This window comes from Manis javanica, chromosome 14 (assembly GCF_040802235.1).
Source record: "Manis javanica isolate MJ-LG chromosome 14, MJ_LKY, whole genome shotgun sequence".
Classification (NCBI taxonomy): domain Eukaryota; kingdom Metazoa; phylum Chordata; class Mammalia; order Pholidota; family Manidae; genus Manis; species Manis javanica.
The window spans coordinates 15704737-15728649 of NC_133169.1; positions in this window are offsets into that span (position 1 = coordinate 15704737).

Below are 23913 nucleotides of genomic sequence, written 5' to 3' on the forward strand. Positions count from 1 at the left end.
GTGATGAAATGTGTCTTATTCATTTTTATTTATCCAAATCTCAGTTGATAGTGACTGATATCAGAACATGCCACCCCAAAATACGGTACTTTGGCATACGGATTGTTTTAAGGCCAAGGCAATTAAGAAGCAATGGATGCTGAAAGAGCTCTCTGCCCTCCTCTGTCTGCCTAAAAGCAGAACATAGATTTCCCTTTGGGCAGGCATTCCCCTTTCTCTCTCTGGGACCAGGAAGAGAGCAGCTCCTTTCACTGGGGACAGAAGGTCAGCACTGAGATGGGTCTGCAAATAAACCTTCTAAAATAGCCCTTATCTTCTACTAGTGTCTCTCATATATTTACCTTCCCACAATATACCACCTCTAGAAATTCAAACCCCCTTATTAAAATGGTATATAAGCCAGTAGGTCTAACCACCTCTTTGGGTATTCATTGTTTTCTAAGGCAATCTCCACACACATAAAAAAATTAACATATTAGCATCAAATAAAATGTGTGCTTTTCTCCTGTCAGTTTAATTCACAAGCTCTAGTCATTGAAGCTAAGAGGGTAAAGAAAAGTTTTTCCCCTCCTACAATACTAATTAAACTGCAGTGAATTATGTAAGTAAGGTTAAGTGCACAGTTTATGATGTGTAAATGAAGATTGGGCACACATTCTAGGATCACGGATTAGAACAAATCTCAAAGGCTCAAACCTGAGTGTGAACCTAGTGTACAGCCCCACTTATGTCAGCCTGAGCTAACTCATTTAACTGGGCCAAGCAGGGATCACTGTGTTTGTAAATACAATTGGCCACTGATCTAAAAAACAATATTGTGCCATCCTGAACACAGGTCACATCACCACACTGCTTGCTGTAACACTAGAGTAACTTGAATATAAACTTCACTTTGGTCCCTAATGGAGGCCAAACTTATACTAGCTCAGAAATTGCTATTATCACAGAAGAGGTGGAGTTCTTTTTGTAACCCGAAGTTAGTAACTTCCTCAAATGCTTAGTGATTTAGGGAAACCAACACTCATTCGCCATTGGACCTGGATATTAACAATCTGTTTGCTTTAAAAGAAAATGTACTCCATATGTTCCAGAATCATTTGTACTTAAATCACCACACGGGAGACATAAATATATTACATATACATATGTATAAATGTTTTAGATGTGGAAGGGACTACTTTTATCTTTAAAATGAGCTCTTCTCATTTGATCTCTGAGAAGGAAGAAAAAAAAAGCTGTGAGTTCTCTCCCTGGTTTGGCTACTTGTTTTGTATGTGATCTCAGGCACTGGAAAGGTGTCCTGCCCCTGAACTTCAGTCATTATAGAAAATTCTTCTGGGTGCGGTTGAGCCACTGGTTAATATAGGAAAAAGCAGTTCAAACTTCTACTCTCCTGCTCTGTAGCTCCACTGATGACCAAGAGATCAAATCTTCTGTACCCTAATTCAAGAGCAAGAACCACTTATTTGGCCCCAAAGTAATGGACTGTTCTTCTCCTGACTACTGGTAGGTAATCATTTGTCTCTGATGAAGCAATCTGCGGGGAGATTCAGTGTATTCAGTGATACAGGGATGATGCAGCTTCTTCTACCTTGCTCTGTTTAAAGTATAAATTCAGAAAATAAATGTTCCTTAAAAAGATGCCACTCAAATGAATTTCCCTCTCCCTTGTAGGGCTTCTAGTCCACGGCGGTCATCATCCTCATCTCCTTCCTCATCAGGCCTAGTGAGTTTTTGTGGCTGGAAACACTAACTCCAGAAGAAGCCAGTGCTTCAGCTTCCAATGTGCTGCTTCTAATGCACAAGCACCAGCATAAACTGTTTAATAGTTACAGAATGAAGGCCCAGGAGACCCACTGTGCACACACACCTACCCCTGACCTCACTGTGGACTTGTCTTATTAGCAACCAGGGCTGTGCCACTCAGCAGAGCATAAGTGGATCTGACTCACTGCGACTTTTCATCTCCCTCCTGACCCGCAGTCTATGCTCATCTCATGCCAACCAAGCAGAAAGCCCCCAGAGCCCTCTGTCTCTTTCAGTGCCGGGAAATATGACCAGATCTGACTTCCAGATGGATAAATTCTATCTGGTCTTTCTTAGATTTTTTTTCAAGGACACTGAAAATCAACATATTGAAAACAAACTCGTGGTCCTCCCACAAATTCTAGCCTTCCCCATGTTTTCCGTCCCAGGAAGCGTTACCAGCATCCATCTCCTCAGGAGCAAAACCCAGCAGTTACATGGACCTCCCTCTACTTCAGCACCCACACCTGATCCTCTTGGCTCTACCCACTATGGGATTATCTCAAATACAGGCTTCTCCTTAAAATTTGCAGGGTCCAGAGCAAGGGTCTCACATACCGAATGTCTAAATATTTAACAGCTATAAAGAAAATGGACAAGCTGTTAGGTAAAGTAGTTCTAGTCTATCACCTTGACAAACATACTTGCACAATGACCCAGAAAATAGGGTTCAAGTGAAAAATCCTCCATCTAGTTGTAGTCCCCCATCCACAATTAGGGATTCAGGAAAAACTGACCTGAATAACCCCTATGGTCGCATCCCAGCTGCAGAGACCTTTGTGGACACACACGTGGGCACCCAGGCTGCATGTCTCATCTCTGCAAGCTTTCCTCACAGTCTATTTCTGCACAGATCTGTCCCTTGGCAACCCTGGATTCTAGGGCTATGCACTCTGTATGCTCAGCACACCCTTGAAGGGACAGAGTGGAAAGAGGCCAATGTAGGCCCTGGAAGTAATGCAGGGTCATTTGGGCCAAAGGTTCCGGGGTCCCAGATAATAGAGTTTGGTCTAGAAGGGGGTAGGAGTGCGCTGTCCATGGTTGGCCCTGTGGGGAGGAGCCCAGGCAGAAATAAGCTAGAACAAGGCCCTATAAAGTGAGAGGCCCAGAGCAGAGTTCCCTTGACCAAGTCAAAGGCTAACATTACTTAGTCCTACGCACTGCTCTTTCCTTCCTCTGCCACCCGCCCTAGCTTCTTGCCTAAATTACATCAATGACCTTGCTATTAGTCTTTGTACATCAACTTTTGTCTCCCTTTAATATATCCTCAACATATAGCCAAAAATGATTTCATATATTTCATATTCTAGGGATTCAAACATCCCTTTGCCTAAAGTCCTTTGAAATTCTGACTGCTCTTAAAATTTAAATAAACACTTTAACATGGTCTGCCAGGACACCCTGCAATCTGGCATTAATGCACCCCTTCGCTCCACTGGCCCTGGTCTTCTCTGTGCCTTATACTCACCTTCTCCCTCCCACTGTGGGGTGCCTATACTTTACTCTCTGTGGGAAATGCTCTTCTCTTCCTTCCCCACTGGGTCAAATCACTCCTACTTGGTCTTCAGGTCTCAGTCTTCCCAGGAAAACCCTTGCAGCCTTCTGATAATGTCAACTTCCCTTCTCTCCTATCACCTGTGCACAGCCCTCCACAATTACACCTCTGCATGCAATTGTGCAGACGGGCAGCATGAGTGTGTGGCTGGAGGCCACACTTTACATCTGCCTGACCCCTCTAGCTGTGAGTCCTGAGATCACTAAATCCCCAGGACTACCACTACCACCTGCATCTTTAAAGCGGAGATGATAAGCTTGTTGTCAATTTTGCTAATTTTGGCCACTATTGCCATGAACATTCTTAAAACCAAATGTTTGCCCAAATCATTAATTCTTTAAGGTAATTTCCTAGCACATGATTTTTGGCATATATATTGCTAACTTGCCTTCTAAAAGGTTATCTCAATTTGCTTTACCACCAGTGTGAGAGGGCCTGTTTTCCTCTTCCTTTGCCAAAATTCTTGGCTTCATCTTTGTAAATCTCTGTCCCTGTATAGGTTACAAGTGGCGCCTCAATTGTCTTAACTTACTTGTTTCATTACCTATGAGATTGAATTATTTCTTGTATTTTATCAGCTGTTTGCCTTTCATCTGACAAAATGAAATTTTAAGCATATAAATATAATACTCTTACATTGGTTTCTCCAAAACTCAGCTGTATAATTGTAGATTAGGGAAAGTCGGCTTGACGTCAGATTGCATGAAAAGGAAAATGAAAAAAATGCAAAGGGAATGTGATAGCTGTCTTGGAATATTTGAGCCGTTAGCATATAGAAAAAGAATTAGGTTCAGTTTATATTTTTCCAAGACAAAAAAGTAGGTCAACCAGATGGAAAGTTGTAGGTTGGCATACCTTAGCTCATCCTAAGCAAGGACTTTTTAACTGTCTCAGCTATCCAAAGATGCAATGGATTGTCTCACAGAGTGAGATTCCCCATCACTACAAGAGCATAAACAGTCCACTGTCAGGAAGCTGTAGAGGAAGGGCTTCCTGTATAGGGTTAGCCGGATGAAATTTGAATGTCACTTCAAACTCTGTGATACCTGCTTCTGCGAACATGGACTCACAGTAATTTCTTTAAGAAATGTATTACCATGTGAATGAAAATGGAAATACTTTAAAAGTACCATTTTTATATCATTCATAATTTTATATCACTGTATGATCAAAAAATTGTGGCAGTTTGGGTTTTTGGTTTTTCTTTTTATTCCTAATTAAGCCCAAAAATTTAAACTCATCTACTCAACTTAGAATATGCTTTGTATTATAAGCAAGATTGCTAGGACTGTTAAGTAACTCACTTCTTAAAACATGATCAGTTTAAAAGCAGACAAATAGAAATTAAAAGAATTATCTAGCTAGCAGGTTTGCTAGAATTTAGAAGCAATTTGCTGGCATTTAAGTAACATATGCCCTTAAAAAGTAATACATTTTGCATTAACTCATCAAGTTTTCTAGTTATGGAAGGTTGGCTCTATTTTTAAATTTAAAGGTGATAAGGTCAAAATCATGAAATATTTTAACCTCTCACTTCATATGTTCCCTCCTCATTCATCTCTGAACTTCCTTTACTCTCTCTCAGGTTCTCAAGGAAGACGATGTTTAACACATCTTATGCCAACCCAGAGGAATATGATCATTCCACAAGAGCAGCCCTCTTGCTGCATTAAGCTATAGAAACCAGTCTTAAAGTTTATTTGTAAGAGCGGGCATCACATTGCAGAATGTAGGGATTCTGAATCAGATAGATCTAAAACTTTAATGTATCATAATACGGTAAATGAGCTGGATATGCTGAGGTAAGCATTAGCACCCGACTCTGTCCAATATTCCGCTATGGATTTGGAGGACTCTTTTTTTAAACCCAACTTGTTAAGTGATACCAGCCTACATTGTGCTATATGATCTTGCTGATACTGCAGATAAAATATAGCTGCTATTTACTTTGGTAATTTAATATGGTAGAAGGACTTTGAGAAACTTGTGCTGTTCACATGCTATTTAAGGATAAGAGGGAACCCACCCTGGTACAGAGAAACTGAGTTAAATCGGGTCCAGTGTTTTCCATTCTGTTTTGTAGCAACGTGTTTCTGGGCTATGTTTAACCCCAAGAAAGCCAAAAACCCTGCCCAGGTCAGGGAGAAAAGTCCATAAATTGACTGTAAAGTAAAACTAAGTCCCAATTCTAGCCTCATGTCCTATATTTTTATCAAGTCATTTATGATTTTTGTACTCTCATTTCCAATTTAGGGAACTAATAGCTTCCTTAAGGAATGTTTTCTTTCTATAATTAGGTGGAGGGAAGGAGACTGTATCTAGCCTTGTTCATTTGGCTTATAATGGAGACGCACCCAACCACTCTTAAGAAATTCCAGGTGGTAGAAAAAGCTAGATGTCACCCAGAACTTTTCTGCTTTGTTTTGGCAGAGTCAGTCTAATGAACACAACCAAGAGTTCAGGACTAAAAACTGACAGATCTGAGCAAACCAGCCTGCTTGAAATTTCCCCAAAGTGCTATGCTTTCCTGTTTCATGGTTTGGGGTACACATTTTTTGTCAGAAAAGGCAGTCAAAATCTTTTGGGGAGTGGGTTGGGATAGTTATACCAGTTCTCATCTATGTAAAGAAAAGGGAGGTCGTATCCTAATCACATCAAGTTTGGAGCATTTTCCAAATACATGTACCTCTTTCCTCAGTACTTCCTGCCCACCCACAATGGGAACCCTGGTTTATAAAGTATCAGATGACTAGAGACTGAGTCTATGTTTTTACACACTTAATGCAAAGAAACACAAGGGGCATAATAAATATTTTCATTCACTCAGCCTAACTCTTTGCTTCTTTTTTCCACGTACCTTCTTCTTTCCTGGTATTTTTGAAAGAACACTGGATGTCAGGACCTTTGCTGAATGCTGGAGGTGGACAAACGAATCAGACTTCATTCCTGTGGAGCTCATGAAGATCTTGCTAGAGGAACAAAAACATATACAAATAGTTCATTTAGTGGAAAAAAACATAAAGTGCTTCATTGACTTGGCCTAATTAGGACTGGAGGGAAATGTACTATAGACCCAGAAGATCCAAATAGGAGAGGCAAATGAAGAGAGATGGAGAATTATTAATATTCCTTGGTTGATGTATTGAATACAGAGCTTATATGTTTTCTCAGAGCTCCTCCACTGTCTTCTTCATTCTTTTTTAACCAGCGTCCCACATGGGCCAAGCCGCCCTTCCTCTTCCTCACATGGCTGCAGTGCTACACTGTGGAGCATGGCGTCCAGCTTCCTAAGAGGCTGCAAGGAGGCAGATTGCTGAAATCTGGAAATTCAGGAAAATTAACTCCCCAGAGGTTGAATTTTGAACAGGGGGAAGCGAGAGAGCAGAGAGAACTCAGCACATAATTTCTCTCTGTCACCCTCTCCATAGACTGCTCTGAGGTGTGGTTCTCCTTGCAAACCTACCGGGAATTTCTCCCCCACAAGGTGAATGAACACAGTGGTTGAGGAACCTACCTTGTACCGTTGTAGCTCATTGGGAAGCAGTGACCCGTGAAGTGACCCACCACATCACATTGCTTCCCTTTTCTTTTTGTGTCAGGGCACCTTTTCCCCTCAATCCCAGTATCCTCCTTAATTTGTGACTGACTACCCAGTGATTCTTTTCCCACAATGATAGAATAATTTTAAAAAGCAAATAGAGAAACTGGATTAATTCATCTTTGAAATCTTGTTTGCATATCTTGGCTATTGTAACCGAGTAGCCATTGATAGATGAATGGATAAAGAAAATGTGGTACAATAGCATCTTATGAGAAAGGAGGGTTGCTGACATTTACAACAACTTGGATGGCCCTTGAGCACCTTATGGTAAGTGAGATAAGCCAGACAGAGAAAAGTAAGTATTGTATGATATCACTTACGTGTGGAATTTAAAAAAACCAAAGTCATAAAACCAGAAAATAAAACGATGGTTACCAGGGTATAGGGGGAGGGGGGACTGAACAGATTTTGTTTAAGAGTAAAAATTTACTATAACTTAGTAAATAAGCTCAAGAGATAGAATGCATAGTGTAGTGAATATAGACAACAGTATTGTATTGTAATCATCAGACTTGCTAAAAGACTAGAACTTAATCATTCCAACTAATAAAAAGACAATTCTATAATATAATAGAGGTGCTAATTACCACTGTAATGCCAATCATACCCCAATGTATAAATGTATCGAATTAATGTCATATATCTTAAATTACACAAGGTTATATGTCAAACATATTTCAAATCAAAAAAGAAAGAAATCTTGTTTGTTTATTCTCTATATTAAAACCAAAATTATTGATATATGGATAAACAATTTTCTAGTGTTTTCTAGTGATTCTATAACCTCAAATGAGCAAATGTTTATCAATTTTCTGGTAAGTGGCATTAGTCTGTTCGAGGTCTAGTTGCAGACCAGTCCTAACTCTGCAGATTATATAGAAACTGTTGCTAGCTGTCTTTCCTTCCACAGTTGATCTTCCCGGGCAGATTGCAAAGGTTGTGGAAAGACAAAGAACTTGTGATTTACAAAGAATCAAGAGACTAATTCTCACACATTCATCGTTAAGTGGCCCCTATTAGAAGCATTTTGTTTTTTTCCAAATATAACCTGCTTTCTGAACTAATCCCATGCATTTCATGTTCCTCTGCTCTACATCCTTCCCTGTAAATGATGTGGGCCACTTCTTCATCGCTTCCATTCTCACCCTTTACCTCTGGTAGAAACAAAGGTCTCTGAACCACTGTTATCTGTCTTTCTCCTGAACTCCCTGACAAATTGTGCACAGTGTGAATTTTCAAATTAATTTCTTAGGAGGTGTACAGTAATTCTACAACTTTTGTTTAAAGTTTTACGTGCGCATACTTGAACTTTATCTCGGTATCTTGCCAAACACCTGTCTAAGATCTTCCAACAGGCACAAACTAATTAATCGGGAAGACAAGTTTCTCAACTTGCAGCAAACACCAGTAGTTTAAAGGCGACAGATGTTCGAAGAAAATAAAATGTTCAAATACAACCCCCACCCCATCAGAATATCAGTTCCATGGGGATATTTGACTGTTTGACTTCCTGCTCTATCCCCAGAAACTAGAATACCTGTAGTACAACAAACCTCTGTCAAATGAGGGAATGAGTGGTAGATGTGCTAAGTGCTTGTAAAACTCATGCAAGCTTATTTAGAATCACATCTCAAACCCTACCAAAATTTAAAATTTCAGTATAATGCTGCCCTCTAAGAAGACTTTCTTAGACCCCGTTCCATCCCTAAGCAATCTTCCATCCTCTGAATTCCCATAATGGTTTATCTGCCCATCCCTTGTGACAGGTATCACTTTCTCTCTGGAAGCATACTTACATTTGTATTTACACTTTTGAGTCTGAGTTCATTCTCCTATTCTCTGCTGCAACTAGTCCAATACCTGGCCAACCTTTCTGTTGTTGAATAAGTAGTTTGTGTGTGCAGATCATGGGTTATGAAACTAGTTCAAGCCATAATTATCCCAATCAAAATAATATCATAGATAATAGGAAATAAATCCTGATAATCAATGTCACTTTTCCCTGGAGTAATTATCTTAGACATTCATCTGCTGACTTATCTTCCACCATGCACATACTAAGAGAAACTGCATCATTATTATTATTACTTATTAAAAGAAAATATAGGATTTCACCCTCATACATTTTTTCTGGTTAACCCCAAATTTGCTTTGACTCCATTCCTCTCACACTCTGATTTTTCTCTGAACTTCTGGATCATAATTCACCCAGATCATTAGCAATTTTCTTCCTTTATTGCATGATTTCTGTCTGCCTCTGGGTGGTTGTATTTTAATTAGGGGAAAAAATTAGAATGGAAAAGTTTCAATTGTAAACACACGGAAGTTCTGTTGGCAAATATGAGTTTAGCAAAGAAAGGCCCGTGGTCAGCTTAGCTGCAATTTATTGGCTCAAAAACAGAACAACTTCGAAGGAAATTAGTACAGTTTTTTAAAGTGACAATTTTCTCCATGAGGTAGATTACACTATTTCCTGTTATTTTATGATACTGATATTTTACTTATACATTTTCTCCAGCTTCCATAAAATTTTCCATCTGGAATGTACTTTTCTAAATCCTTTGTAAGCCTTTGTATTCAGTTTCCCCTCTTCTTTCTCCTTCTCTTTCTTTCTCTCTTTTTCTTTCTTTCATTCTTTTCTTTTTCTTTCTTTCTTTTTTTGTTTTCTCTTGTTTTTTTGTTTTGTGTGAGCGTCAGTCTCCAGCAACCTTTATCAGGTACCAGGGAACATTACGTTTGCAGCTTAGCTAAGGAGCTTAGCCACTTACAGAAAGCTCCCCACACAGTCCTGGAGGGAAGAGGGTGGGGGTAGAAATCAGGCTCAACGACTAGAGTTACCTTTGCCTGAAACCTCAGCTCATGCCTTGAACAGCTTACAACTAAAATCCTTGAAAATTAAGACTCATAGGGCTTCCAGCCTATAGTCATTTTTTCACACAGGAGATGAAAGAGCAGGTACAGCCAGGGTTTCTTTCAAAGGGGAGGAACAGCAATTGGCTATAGTCTGTAGAAAAGAAAAATAAAGTAAATGTTCTTTAAAAGCTTAAATAATACCAAGAGGATCTTTTTCCCCCCATCTCTCCCAGTAGAACTGTAAAGTTGCCCCAGGCAGAGACCGGGCAGAGGAAAAGAAAGTGACAGAACAAAGGCGAAAGCATCATGTGGCTAAAGTTACACACTGATTAAAACTCATGTGATGAGATTTTATGACTGACGGAACAAAACAGGGAACATTTCCTTTATGGACATTATTTCCTGTTTCTGGAATACAGTGAGTAGTTTCATTCCTACAACATGGCAGTTCAACTGGCTTCCCCTTGTTCATCTTTATTGATTGGCCATGGAATGGTTTAACTTTTCCCACAATGGACATAATCCTTCTCCTCCCTCCTGTCTCCTCCCCCTGAAAATAAATGATACTTCTACATTGGAATGGGAAATATATAATCATTTATACCAACTTTCCCAAAAAAATGATTCTGCTGGACCCAATCAATATATTTTGACATTCCAAAATTTAGGTGTCTGAATCATTGTATTTATCATCAATTTGCTGTGAATAAAAAGTGACTAGCACCCTACAGATTTATTTGTAGGCCAAACTCAAGTCTAGGTTTCTGGAAATCCATGCTGTAATACTACAAAACTAGCCTTTGGATGTTAAACCTTAAGGAAAACATACCTTTTGTAAATATATTCACTCAGCCTTGGTGCTGCCAGGTATTGCTGAGTACATTCCCTTGTGGTAGCTGATGCATCTAAGACAAGGAATAATTTCTTTCTTTTCCATGTATGATCTCTTATCCCAGTTACACTGAAGTATGTTACAGGGCCTGGAGGTGTGAAAGTCACTACTTTGGATCTAATACAAGATTGCCAGATAAAATAAAGGACACCTGGTCAAATCTGAATTTTAGATACCTAACAAAGAATGATTACTACAAGCATGTTCCATGCAGTATGTGGCACATCCTTAGGCTAAACCATTCTTCATCGGTTATCTGAAATTCAGATGCAACTGGGCATCTTCTGAGTGTCCACTTGCTAAATCTGACAAATTCTAGGTGATTCCCACCCTGACCTTTAGAAACTTGAACCTCAAGAGGCAGGTAGAAGAGACAGTCAAATCCAAGTGTGGTAACACTTGGCGGCACTCTTAGAAACTGAGACAGAGGCCCTTCTGGGAGCTGAACAAAGGTCTATCATTCCTGGTAAAAGGAGGGCCTTCCCCAACAGTCAAACTGCAAAGAGCATGGAGGCAATGAGGGCTACGAAAGGATGGGCATAGCCCAGGGGGGTAATATAACCATCAGAGCCGCACAAGCCAGTTCCGTAGGGACAGGGTGCAGCCAAGCAGGCCAGGTCACCAGCCACTGGGGGACCCAAGGACACCAGCCAGAGTGACAGAAGCAACAGCTACAGCTACAAGCAGCTTACCCGACAACCGCAATGAAAGAATTTTACCAGCGTCCAAGAAGGACATGGAGCATCCCAGGTGTCCTGCCAAAGAGCTGGGAGCAGAAATTCGGGAACTGAAACACTGACAGTTCTGGTTGGGGGGGCTCACTTCAAAACCTCTTTTTAATCTCATTGCCTCGGCAATAAAACCAATCAATGTCCAAAAATACACTGAGGTACGTAAGTCTAGGCTTTGGGCTTATCCAACAGAGGAGAAATACCGGCTGGTGATTCTGAAGAAAATTGCACACAACACTAAACTTTATTCTTCTTGGAAACAGAACCAGAAAGAGTGAACTGAATTAGGACTTTAAAAAGAAATTAAGCCTGATTCAACTATTCACTAAGAGCCTAGAATTTATCATGACAAAGCAGAAAAAGACTGCCTTGGGAGGTGTCAAGACCCCCTCCATATGAGATGACTGCACATGCAATATGGACTGAGGGTTCTGGACAAGAGCTCTTAGGCTAGCCTGCCTCATGTGCCTGCTGCTGCAATTAATATTAATTAACAGAGACATCTATGAAAATGCACAAGGGGATAGAAAACAAATTCAAAGATATCGTATATTATTGGCGATTTATATCTTCTCTCAAAATCCTGTCACATTGCAACTTTGGCCACAAAGATCACTAGAGCACCTACCTGCGTTAAAAAAGCACTCGGCTCCTGGAAAGGTAAACCAAAGGCCTACTGACAACACACTAGGAACAAATGTCTCTTTTTGCACAGCACTTTATAGATCACGAAACTACTTTGCATACATTTTCTCCTTTGATTCTCAGACTGTGTGTGTGTGAGGTGGCCAATGGCCAATATTGTCCCTATTTTGTGTTTGAAGAAGCCAAAGATCTTATGGACCTTTCCAGACTCATTTCTCACCTTTATCACACCCTTATCACTGCCGCTGGCCTCCCCACAAGGCTCCTCCTATTCACCTTCCTGTCACAAACCATGTACCCAGGAAACTCAAAGTGTCTGAATTACAGTCCTGTGATACCAACTCTGTTGTCTCTCCAACTAAAAAACGTTCCTTCTTTGCAAAACACTCCTTCCTCAAATATTCATTTACCCTTTGAAGTCTCAACTTAAAGGACGAGAAAGCTTTATCTGACCCTTGGGACTGAAGTATCCCAGCTGCACTGCCACAGGCTCCTGCATGTCCCCTAAAATAGCACTTATTTCCAGTGATTGTAACCACTTGTTTAAAGGCCTGCCTTTCCCACTTTGCTTTAAACTCCATGAAGGCAGAAATCATGCCCAGTGCTGAAAACAGTACCTGCTCTAGGTGCTTGAAAAATTTTTGTTGAAAGAGTGAACGAAGTGACTTCCCAGCATTCCCAAGAGCGAATGAATGCTAGACCTGGAATAAGAATCCAGGTCTCTCATTCCCACAAAGAGCCAGTTGTTCATGTGGTTGGATTGATTTATGTGTTTTCAAGATGAAAGAAAATAGTTACCAGGTCAGAGGATGTTCGGAATAACTAAGAGTACATGAAGAACTCTCAGTAAATATTAATCAACAAAACGTTAAAATTGACTAGACAAATCTGGGATATATCACCAAACTCTTCACAATCTACTGAAGTCACACAATTGATCTTGTTTTTGTGGAAATGCAGCTCCATCATGAAAAACACATCTTATGATTTAAATATGAGCCATAATGTGCTGTAAAAAATGTAAGACTGAAACTCTGCCATGATCTTGCCCCTCAGTTGAGCAATTTTTGTGTTAAATGGAAAGATGACGCCGCTGGCTCACACATTATGCTCTGTGCAGTTTGAATATATGAGCTCATACCTGAGCTAGGTGAAACGTTTCTGATGTGGACTCCTCATCAAGGATTCACCCAAATTAGTCTATTCTCCATCAATATCAATTGCATCAGCCTTTTTGATATACATGTCTTCCTCATTTGGTATCTCTTTGTATTTACCTAAATGAGCATTCGAACCCTCATTCTCAACCAAGTGTTCCTGACTGATTTCTGTTTTCAACCTTGGAACAGAGCAAATGACTTACTGAAACCTATCCTACTCTTTTTGGGTTGGGGGAAAATTCAGTCAAATAATTGGTTTCACTGCTCTCTTCCACTGAAAGAACTGGTGGTTGCTCTTAAGGACCCCAAGCATAGTGTTATCCCTCTTGGAACAGATGAGCCCACATTCATTTTGTGACTCAAAAGGCAGATCATTGCTTATGACCACAAAATGTACAGGCTTGAAAATCAACTCAGCTCAACAAGAAATAGTCTTGAATCTTTCCCTCAAATTCACAAAAGAAACTTCTAAAAAGATAGTTTCATTACTTTTAGGGGGACAGTTAAGCCCTAACTCTTCTTATTTCCTTGGAAGGGAGGAAAATTCCATTTCACTCCCAAGAAGGGAAAAATGAGAGAAATGTTTTTGTCCTTCTTGAGCTTTCATTCACTCCCTAAGAGCAAAATAAGGAATTATCAGATTGGCAAGATGGAAGAAGGAATGGAACACGCATGACCTAGTCATTCCAGCAGATTCAAGCACCCTGTCCATCTCCGCTCCTCCGTGGAGCAGGACGACTTGTGCAGGATTTGCCCCTGCCAGACACAGCCTGCAGGTCTCTAACTGTGCTGTCAGCAGCTTCATGAATTGGTTCAATTTATGGGGAAGCAATTAGGAAATCTGATTACAGCCCCTCCTTTAAGCCATCTTTTCCAATCTGCTGTTTCCAATCCAAAAGGCAATATTCACTTATTTTATCACACTGTCTATCTGGCTCAGAATATAGAGGCAGACAAGGATATGATTAATTACCAATATCAACAAGTGTCTAATTTTCTGTTTCCTTTCAGAGCTCTGGGATGATCACGCTGCTTACATTTCACTGCCATTTGGAAAAAGGCAGGTGTTTGTAATCTTAGGTAGGACAACATGAATACTGCTGCTTATGAGGTTTGTGACCTTGGGCTAAACAAATTAACTTTGTTTTGCCTTGATTCTCTCCCTTCAAAATAGGACCAAAAATAGCTACCTCATTCTGTTTTTATGAGAATGCAATGCCTTAATTATATACAGCTTTTAGCAGTGTCTGGCATAAGTAAGACTTAGTTTGAGTCTTAGCTCCATCACTCACCAGTGTTAAGATGCCTCCCCAAAGTCCCCATAAAGTAAGCAGAGAATAAAGGATGTCATCTACATAAAGCATGTAATGTCAATCTGAGGAGAGTGTGTTATCTAAAATAAACACCTTAGTGGGAATGTAAATTGGTGCAGCTGCCATGGAAAACAGCATGAGAACTACCATATGATCCAGCAATTCCATTTCTGGGTATTTATCTGAAGAAAATGAAAACACCAATTTGAAGAGATATACACATCCCCATGTTCACTGCAGTATTATTTACAATAGCCAAGATATAGAAGCAATCTAAGGGTCCATTGATAGATGGATAGAGAAGATGTTGTATACACAGATATACATCATGTGGGGTGTGTGTGTGTGTGTGTGTGTGTGTGTGTGTGTAATGAACTATTACTCAGCCATAAAAAAGAAGGAAATCTTGCCACAAAAGACAAAATACCACATGATTTCACTTATACGTACAAACTGAAAACAAAACAAATGAACAAATAAAACAACACAGAAACAGAGGCTGTCAGTTACCAGAGAGCATAGGGGCTGGGGGGCAGGCAAAATAGGTGAAGGGGATTAAGAGGTACAAACTTTCAGTTACAAAATAAATTAGTCGTGAAGATGTAATGTACAGCATGGGGGACACAATCAATAATATCGTACTAACTCTGTACGGTGACAGGTGGTAACAAGATTTATCATGGGGTTCATCTCATAATATAGAAAATTATCAAATCACTATGATATATACCTGAAACAAACAGGATACTGTATGTCAATTCTACTTCAATAAAAAAACTAAAAATGAATAAATAAAATTTAAAAATATTGTAGGGGGCTCAGATTCGGCAAATATGGTACAGCTGCCCATGTCCTTCCTCCTGGAAGTCTCTCTGCACGATACTGCGGAGAGAAGTGTGTATATGCATCTCTTCAAAACCTCACCAGGAAATTCTCTGAGATTTTCAGCTCTCACAGGCAAATCCCAAGTAGGTTAGAGAGCTGAGATCAAGAGCTCCCATTGGCTAAGAGAGACCATTGTGTTTGAACAAACACCTTTAAAAGGTAAGGCTATTCTCTGAATCTTTTCCTCTCCCGGAAGCTGAAACTAGGGGTATTTAGGATTTCTTTGTCCTGCTCTCGGGTGCAATTTCCTTTTCACTCTCAGCTTCATTTTGCTGTACTTGTCATCACTTCATATTCTATGGACTGTATAAGCTCTCCTTTGTCCCTCCTATTTTAAGCTTCCTCCTTATCATGGCGCTGATATTCGTTGCTTCCCTGCTCAGTGGTCCTAGCATCAGGTCTGACATCCCTAGACTTGCTGGAGCCACGCTGCTGAATCCCAGTAGAGTCTCCATTCCTGAGGGCTTTGCAGTTTCTTCTCCAAGGTTCAAATGGTGAACGCAAAAGAGTTATTTAATCTAACTGGGGCTCTGAGGGCATTCTTATCCAACAGAATGCGATGTCCTATGAAAGGACACTGGCGAGGGGCTGCCTTGTAACTTTTCATAATGAGAAAAAATGGTTTCCGAGGGAAGCAGTGTGGTATGTATGTTGTGATTTTTCTAATGCTATATGTCAATAGGAAAAAAATGACAGTGTTAATATTCATGGAAACCCAGGGCCTATCTTATCCGCAGATGGACCGGGTGGCTGCCTAAGGCACTTTAGTCTTCCTTAGCTACTTGCCAAGGCCTGAAGTTAACCTTTGTAAAGGAGAGGAACTAGGGTTAACATGAAAATGCAAATGAGTAAAGTAGCATCTTGACTAAAACAATGGTTCTTGCCCCGATCTCTGCCCACCATAGTGCACCTCAAGGATGTGACACGCAGCACGGCTCGGGGGCTCTCAGTGGCCATCATTCTCACGAGGTCAGGGTTGGAGGAGTACAAGAAGGCTTCAAGAATTCCTGACATCCATTCCTTTTCAAAGAATAAGCTTTGATAGAGAGAGAGAGACCCTGGGAGAGAGGAGCCATAGAAGGGGAAGGTCTAGAGCACTGAAGATAAACTCAGAGGACTTCTCAATCCTGCCCAAATTTGGCCCTGTTGATAGTCAAAAGCAAAACCTGTCCTGTGTGGGATGGTAGTGTACCATTGGCGCAGGGCTGCTGTACCATGGAGACTCGCAGTTAGTACTTCTATGCTGATCATTCCATGCACCGGCCTCCTTATGACTACTCTTAAACGGGTGTGCAACCCAAAGTGTGCAGCCAGCCCTGCCTTCCCCAATGCAGAGCACATCCAGCTACCTGTGCAGAAGCTAGGGACCTCCTGGAAGCACAGGAAGAATGTGGAGTGGATAGATACACAGTTAGAAATGGGAACCTAGTCACCATCCATTAAAGAGTATTGAGTGTCCCATCCTAGAGGGAGGGTTTATATAGGCTTAGTTCTTCCATGTGAGGTATTAGTATCCTGATTTGAAGAAGAAGAAATAGGAATTAGACTGTTTAAATAACTTGATCATTCAGCTGTTGACCCCAGAAGCCTTTAGTCTTTCTACAACATCAGATTCCCCTCTTCCTTCATTTCCTCCAAAAATGTTCAAGACGCACAAGGAAATTCAAGACCCAGCTACTGGATGGACAGACCACCCCAGCCTAATCTCCTGGGTCAGTACTTTCTCACTGGTGACATATTTGGAAGCACTCCTAGAGCTTTGAGTTGGCTGTTTCTACCCTAGCATTATAGTCAAGTATATCGAGTGACTCAGAGGTGAATTAATAAAAGTATTCACAAAACAGACCAAACAGCTTATTCCTTCCCACAGACTTATGGAAGGAAGACTGGACCACCCCTTTTCTAGGCACAAATTATAGTCAGAAGCCTGAAGCTAGACAAGATCCCATCCTGCCTGCCAAACCCCCACAGGAAAGTCTGGGTTCAGGCAAAATTTTGGGGTAGTGATTCTTAACTTATGACCCTCAGAGTGCAGCACAGCAGCCTCTGGGACCTTGTTAGACATGCAGATGCTCCAGCCAACCCCAGCCTTACTGAACCAAAGACTAAGCAATCCATGTTTTAATAGAAAGCTCTCCAGGTGATTTTAAGGCACATTCAGGTTTGGAAACTGGTGAGCTTCTCTCCTGGACCTTGATAATTCCATCTTTCATTGGTCCAATTGATCAGCTAACTCAGAAAGACTGCATGATCACCAGCTGTACCAGACTATATAAAAGAACCTTCTCCACCCTCAAAGACTTGTAGACAGATACAAAGCAAGAGCCAAATAGTTTGAGTTACCCCACAGTCCATGCTGCGTGGTACAGTTCGGACTCCTAGAGAGCACTATGTGGCTCTCACATGTGGTTAGCAGAGATGGACCAATTAAAATTCAGGTGAGCAGAGACAATGCATAGCCAAACACCACTTCAAAGCATGCAAAAGGTCTGTGGATTGTTCAATAACTGTAGCAGCCAATGGCTGACTGGATGCTAAACCCACAGAAATGGGGTGGCTCTTGGAGAAAAGCATAAAGGACATGAAACAGAATCACAAACAGTCCCAGATTCTACACATATTTCCTTTTGGCTGGAAACCAGAGGCTTGCGTGCTCAGCGTGGGAAGCACTTTGGTCGTGTATCAAGCCATGCTTGTGCCCGGAGATAGTGATCTCCACATTAAAGGATTCCAGTCGCAGGGTCTGGACAGATGGTTATGCAGACCAGTCGATGCAGTAGATAAGAGAGTTACATTTTGGTCTCGGCCCAGGCAGAAAGGAGTGAGGTGTCACATTTAGTCAATGGAGAGCTGGCTGTCAATTAGCCATTCACTGAGTTCCTCCTATATATAAAACATTTATTGGATATAGAAGGTAGGTAAAACAGTACCCACTTTTGAGAAATTAGAAGATGTCACAGAGATGCCAAAAACAACACACAAACAATTAGAAAGCACAAAAGCAGAACCATGTAAATACAGACTGAACTGTCTCAGCTGGGCAGAGGCATCCGAGGACTGGGCAAGTCAACCAGATACTGTTTGCCAAGGAAAATGCAACTAAAGTAGGAAAATTAAAGTAGGGCAAAGATCTAATTTTAAGGAAGGGAAAATAAAATAGATGATGGTTAGAGACAAGAGAGGTAAAGGATATCAAGGAGATCAAGAACGTCAAGTTGCTTGAGAATAAATACATAGACCACGTCATAAGGAGGGATGCAAAAGACCCTGGGAAGGTCACAGGGCAGAGGCCCTTCAGATCTGCTGTCTAGAAGCTTAACTCTGTAACTTTAAAGTTTACATTCTGAAGTCAATGTAGATTTCTGGAAAGAATAATGCCATGTTAGAAATAATGGCTCAAGACCACTTCCTGTTGTCACTTGCGCTGACATCAAGAGGGCCCCCATTGTGCTTTGCGGTTGTGGAGTTAAAGGCACAGGAGAGAAGAGAGGAGAAACAGCCCAGGAAACAAGGAAGGGTCCGAGGGGAGAAACAGCCAGCACCCAGGTCTGGCTGGATCTTCTCTCCCCAGGTTGTGATATGGAATCACCAAATATCCAACCCAAACTAATTAAATTCTAATTTCTCCAAACTGACAAGACATTGGCACTTTTAGAAAGATCTTCCAATATTTCTACTGTGCAGCCAGAATCAAACACCACTAGCCTAAAATAACAGTTCCAGGGAAAGGGATAAAAACAATACACGAGGCCAAAGTTTGAAGTCCTTGATTTGCCATGCTTAGCTAGCTGGGTGCAAGCACATCCCAAAGAGATAACTTAAACTGCAGCTAAAAGGAAGTAGGCAAGTTTCAGGCAAAAGATGAAAAATGGGAATTACTGACTTACAAGGGATCTTTCAAGCTCTGTTAGCGGGCACACTTCAGATGACAGAGAAAAGAGACAAGGCAACACGGAGATCTGTGGACCACTGCTTCCAGGGTTTATGAGAATAAAATGGTGCAGGTTATGGCTCAAAGAAATGGGAGATCAGTAAATGAGAATCAAAGGCACAGGGCTATCTGCAATCATAATAGCTAATTAAGTGGCCTCTTATCAATAATGAAGTCTGAATTTCTGCATTATTCTCTCCTTTTCCTCCTTTCTTTTGGGTGTAGGTTTACCACGTGGTATACCAGTTTTATCTGCAGACTTTTCCCTATAAAAGCCTCAAGAGAAGGAGAGATGTTTGCTCACCTTCTCATATCTGATCCCTAACCAGTAATTGGCACTCCCAGAGGTATTTTCCTGTTTCTGTGTTATTGTATTTCCTATCTCTGTGCTGTGTCCTGCCTAAAATTAGCCTGTCCCTGACTATGTGGATAACTCAGGTATGGCTTACCCATTTATAGTAAAGAGCCAAGTATTGCATACATCTAGGATCATTCATAGCCTCTAATGTTATTATTAGCTTTTAATTTACTTAATTGAATAACAGAATATACAGACTTGTCCTGGATAAAAATTAATATGACTATGTATTTTTTCTGCCTCTCAGCATCCAAGCAAAATTTTCAAAACTTGAAAATCTCAAAAAAGATACTCCCTTGTGTATTCATCTTTTAAATCCTGCTTAACTCAAATCATGCTTAAATCAATAAGTGGAAAGAGGAACAATTACCGTGATAGGTATAGGCTAACTATTTGTAGTGGAAAAGCTGGTGAGCCAGCCACAATGATCACTGTGCTGGCCACACTCCGGCAGATCCAAACTGATGGTCACCTTGCTTGTCAGAACTGTTCTCCAATGTGCTTTCAGTGACTTTCTGAAACCCTTTCAACTTTGCAAAATTTGCAGTCATGCTTTCTGTACCCAGTATTGTAAACAACGAGCAGGCAGTGAGAGGCAGACAACATGAGATGGACGGGGACAGAATAGTAATGACAGAGATGGAAGTCTGGGGTTACTGTCTGAGAAAGTTGAGCATGGGCTCATCTGGTATGTGGTCAGTTCATTAGTGAATATTTTTATGCTGTGATTATTCCTGCTTCCCAGTGGTATGCTATAACTTCTGAGACTCACATAATTCATTTTCTGATGAAAATGTCCTTCTATATGTTGTAATATTTGCATTAATGAATGTTTGTTTCCTAATTATATAGTTGATTTCATCAGGCATAGCTTACTATTATTTGTTTTGTTTGTTTTTAAAGTGATAAAGTCACCTTCTGGCTTATGACACTTCAGTGGTTTCCACTGCTTTCAGGATAAAGACCAAAATCCTTAATAGGATCTTGTGGAAACAACAACCCATTGATAGATGAATACATAGAGAAATTGTCCTGTGTGTGTATATATATATATATATATATTATATACACAATGGATTATTATTCAGCCATAAAAAATGAGGAAATCCTGCCACTTGCAAACACATAGATGGACCTTGAAGGCATTATGCTAAGTGAAATAAGTCAGACAGACAAAGATAGATACTGTGTGATCTCACTTATAGGTGGAAATGTAAAAAAAATTTTTAAAAACCTACTCAGATAAAGACAGCATATTTGTGGTTCAAAAGATACTGGGTGTGGGAAGAGGTAACTGAAGGAAGATGGTCAAAAGATACAAATTTCTGGTCATAAGAACTGGAGATATAATGTACAACGCTGGTGCACAGTATATAGGAAAGTTGTCAAAAGACCAAACCCTAAGAGTTCTCCTCACAAGGAAAATAACTTGTTTAGTTTTTATTGTTTTTTCATCTTCTTTCTATTGCATCTATGAGATAATGGACTCTACCAAAATGTAATGTGGTAATCATTTCAAAATCTTTGTAAGTCAAAGCATTATGCTGCACACCTTAAACTTACACATGATGTATGTCAATTATACCTCAATAAAACTGAGAAAAAAACCAGTTGCTACAAAGCCTTTCAGTGTGAGGTCACTGTCTGCCTTGTAATATGTCCTGTGTATTCCGAAATTTGTAAAATGACTCAGTAATAAGTCTGCTCTCCTTATTATATGACATTTTCTTTCATTCTTTCAAATTTTCATATGAAAGTTTCCTTAGAGAGTTAGTAGAGCACCTTAGAGGCAGGAAATTAGATCAATTCTTTTATTTTCCATATTTTTAAATAAAGCTGTAATAAGTTTGTCAAAAAGAAATTATACATTAAAAAAGCATCCTCCTAGACCGTAGACTAATTCTTAGGCAGCCTATGAGTGTTGCTACTTAAAACCTCACATTTTTCTTTATCAAATGTATATTTTTTAAACTTCTGTCCTCTATTAAACTTTCAGTCTCCCCTTCCTACCATTTTTCCACTTTTCATTATCCCCGACATCATTCAAATGTGTTAAAATTTGGCTTACGTGCTTGTCAAAGTCTTCTTTGAATGTCACATAGATCTCATTAAATTTGAATTTAAAAGTCAGATTCTGGGTGATTTTTTTCCTCTAAGCCATCCAATTTCAATTATGCCAGATTGGAAGAAGGGGCAATATGTGTTTCCTTCGATTACAGAAGTAATAACATTCTTTGTAGAAAATGTAGATGTATGAAGAGCTGAGACCCATAGAGGTGTATAAAGAAGTGGAAAAACAACCCACACCCCTGACACTCAGAGGCCATTCTGATCTCACCTGACAGTCGCTGCCTCCCTGCCCCCACGGCCAGCACCTCTCACTGGGACTCTCACAGCAGTGCTCTGAGCCTTCTGGGTCACCCTGTATTCCCACCAGCTCTTCTCCACACCCCGCTTTCCAAACAAGCCAAGCAGCTCCCCAGCTGGTGGCCTCAGATCCAGAGATATCTTTCCCCAGACAGAGCATCTCCCTCCCTAAACCCCTTCAGGTCTGGGCTCAAATGTCCCTCTATCAGCGAGACTGTCCCTCACTAGCCTATCTGAAACAGGACCCCACTCCCACCCCCCTTGGCACCCTCTCTTCCCTCACCTGCTTTATTTTACTTCTGGGCACTTAGCGCTGTCTGACGTGTGTGTTTATTTCTGTGTTGATGGCCTGGCTCCTCTCACCAGCGTGCAAGCTCTGTGAGAGCAAAGACGTGAGTTTTACCCACTGCTGTGTTCATAGTGTACAACACAGTACCAGGTGAGCAGCAGGCGCTCCATGGATGTTTGGTGAATGGATAAATGAGTGAATGAGTAGATCGATTGACATTTCTATTACTAAGTCTTCTTTCAAGATGTGTTGACATTTCAGTTCTCCTGGCCTGGTTTCTAGCACACCTCTAAATCTGGGCTTGATTCACACAGTCTTCAGTTAGAAATGTCAATCTGTGAATGGGCAGGTTTCTAAATGGACTATCACAAATAAGAGTGGAGCTGTTGCGCATGTCTCAATATAAAACATTAACTGTCCGATGCATTTTTGTGTCAGAAGCAAGGTTCAGTAGCTTTGTAACAGAAATAATCAAAATCACCAGCAATAAAGTGACCATACCGCAATGTCTGGAAGATTGTCATCTAGACTCACCTGGTTGGTAGTCACATTTCTACAGCCCTTTCCCAGGACTCCCAACTGGTCTAGAACATCTCTCATTGTTTCTCCTGCCCAGTCCTACCTCTTGGCCACTTGGCTTTCACACTATCCTTCCGCAATTTCCCACTAATAAACACTAATATAATGATGATGATGTTACTGATGATAGATGAAATTACATTATTTCTCCAACCATTCAAATCCCCAGGTAGACACAGTTTTGTCAGTCAGCAACATTTATTGACCATCATGTAGCCAGGTGCGGAGGGAAATAAGAAAGGGTTGTGTCATAAAGTAGTTACCATGGCCATGGAAAACACTCAATAAATATGTGTTGAGTGACTCATTATAAAACTCTTTGGTTTCTGTATTCACACTTCTTACTCAGTTCTTTTTCTGTTAATTTTTTATTCTAAACCCAAAGCATATTTTATGAAAACTTTTATTACAACTCAATATAAATAAATAATGGCACAAACTAGGCATAAAAGAAAAACCAGATAATATAAGAGGCAGAGTAGTATTTCATTTTAAAACAGAAAAAAAATGGGAAACTGGTTCACCTTCATCCAAAAAGAACCTTTTGGGGCTGCAGCAATGTAAGAAGGTAAAAGGTATCTGTTCCCCTTGAACAGAGAAATTCTGTAGTTTGGACTCAACTTTAGACGATGCGATGATTCAGAGAAGCCTGAATTGAACTGTATTCTTGCCGTACACATTTTTTAATGAGTTTTGTAAGAGTTTGAGTGAAGAGTTAACCTGCTGAAGGGAATGTGGCAGGTGGTAGGTTAACTCTTCACTCAAACTCATTAAAATATATACACACTTACTCGGTACACGTTCTTTCATTTCTGGTTACCCAAAGAGCCCAGATTTTGTTCAGGGCAACAGTTAGCCTAGTAAAAGCGTTCCCCTTTCCAGAATCTCTGCAGCTCATAGATGATTGTATTCCCCAGCACAGGGCAATGAGAACAATGTGAAAGATGA